We start from the raw sequence: 2,657 nt of genomic DNA on the forward strand, positions 1-2,657 counted from the left end.
TATTTCGTCAGGCTTATATTAGCAGAACCATTGATTAGTAAAGAATACAAGTTTATTCAGCTATTGGATACATTCATTTATTTTTATACATGAATACTTCAAAATTACTTTTTTCACCGAAGTCACATACTTAATTAATTTGATGTTACACCCTTTTTCGAGGGAGGTTTTCAATTTCTCTTTATAGATTCTACGCCAGCAATGTCATATGGGTACAATAAATGTACTGTAAATCGAGACGACGCACTTCGGGTATGTATTATAAAATGGCTAAGCTTTCAGCACAAATACCTTAAATAGTTATTAATAAATAAACACAATACCGTACGTTATTAATTTGTCAATATAACCTAAACCTATTACAGGTACTTACTTCATTAGCATTAAAAAATGTCTCACATCACCTTGTGATAACATTCCAAATAAAACGCAGGGTTGTCTATTTTGAGTTAAGAAATTGAAGGGATGAGAATGAGATAGTCCAAAGCCACACATTTAACAAAAAAGGTTTTTTGTACGAGTTCATTTCTTATACATATGAGGAAGCTACTAATAAAAATTATTCAACAAATGACGTAATCATACGCCCAAGAAATTATGATACCCCACCTAATAGCATTGGACTGTAAATATTTAAAACACGCTCTCCTGTAAAATTTTGTCTGTGTGGCTTAGGACTATATTATTCTCACCCCTTCAATTATCCACCCTGGAGAAAGGCAGGTATTTCACAGCCAAGCTTACGTTGAAACATCGTATATTTTATAAACTCACCTTCCTGGATCTTTCGGAAGAAGGATAACTCTGACCTCTTTTTCTTACAATTTATAATACAGTACTACAAACGTCTCTTCGTCCCATAATATTATTCAAATTATTGTATTTTAGCCATTTACAGTTATTACAACCGATAACGAACATTTCATAGTTCACACAACTTTTCATAACAATGCGAAATACAGCACAGTCAATGCCTTTTCGATCTAGACCAGGCCGTAATGTATGTTCGGGTTTTCTGTTTCAGTGTATGGAGCTCAGTGAAATATTATAACTTCATTGCGAATCATTGCTAAGTTTTATTTAGTGTAATGTGTCCATAAGTTCCGTGTACTTCTTGTTGCATAATATGTTGCAGAAATAATTACAAAACTGTGTTATTTTAATGTGAAGAGAATTTTACATGTTAACATAATCTATTCGCATCAACATTTTAAGTTTAGAATGGAAGCTATTTTGAGGTTTAATAAAAAAGAATTTATATTCTGATTTTAATTTAGCACATTTACATACCTTCCTTAATTGTAGATAGAAAATTTACCATACCACTCCTATGAAATTAGTGTACGTACGATTGTGTTACTTCGTCTTTAGGTAGTAGACAAATACAATAATTCAATACTCAATTGTAGTATTCAAATACAGACAAAACTAAATGTGCGGGGTAATATACATGACATTATGCTTAATTATAATGTATAAATGCGAATATTAATTACTATTAATTAGTGTATTTATATTGTAACTATGACTCATGCCTACTACTTACTACTACTTTAAAATTGTGTATAATCTCTACATAATGTATTTCACATGTAACAAACTACAACCCTAATATACCAAAGGGTAAAATAGGGTTTCAATATTTGGATAACAATAATATAAATGGGAATATTGAAGTAATGGTACAGTAAACATAACCTATAATTTCAACATATCTAAATATCCGTGATATGCAACTTAAAATTATTGAATCATGTATAAATTAATGTACAAGAATTTCGCAATATTTAATCGAAGTAAAGGCAAGTAAGCCTATTACACATACGAACAACGTAATTTTCACACAAAAAATAATATTACACCTTAACTCGCAAGTGAATTATGTCTCATAATCATTATTTTAAATTTTATTAATGCAATTACTCTACATTTTAGATAAATATATGTTACTCTTTATGGTTTCCAACTAATTTATATGGTTGAAACGCCTCCCGTCATGATCGGGTTAAGTGGTCATCAACTTGTGGCTATTACGAGAAGGTGACGGTATGGCCATTCCCGTCAACTTCAAAGTAATTTATTGCTCTCTAATAATAGAGATTATTCATATCACAGAATAAATTCTATACTTAACTGATGAATTATTGGAAGTTCCATTGTCGTGCTTCCTTCAAGAAATAAAAATGTACATTTTCATCTAAAGAAATAATATGGATAAGACAGAGAAAGTAGTAAGGCACTCTATTCAGAAAAGAAGCAGTAAGTAATTCTTTTCCTCTGTTATTTTAAAATTAAGAAACACGTATGAAGGGCATACAAGTAGAGCGCCATGTTTTCATCACCAATTGGGAACAGCGCCCACATTCTGAACAAATGTAATTATTTCCTACAATACAGATTGATTCACATGCCCTTTATTATTTTTATGCAACTCTACACTTTTAAAGCATGCTCGGGAAATTGCTGTAGGCTTACTTGTTTCTAGAAGGTCTCAACGTAAGCTTAGCTGTCCAATACCTGTCTTTCTCCAGGGTGGATAATTGAAGAGGTGAGAATGACGCAGTCCTAAGCCACATAGACAAAATTTTACAGGACAGCGTGTTAAAGGTTTAGGGCCGTAATTATAGACATTTTTAGCGCGGGCTTCCGGTGGATGA

The sequence above is a fragment of the Periplaneta americana genome, chromosome 1 (assembly GCF_040183065.1).
Source record: "Periplaneta americana isolate PAMFEO1 chromosome 1, P.americana_PAMFEO1_priV1, whole genome shotgun sequence".
NCBI classification, from domain to species: Eukaryota; Metazoa; Arthropoda; class Insecta; order Blattodea; family Blattidae; genus Periplaneta; species Periplaneta americana.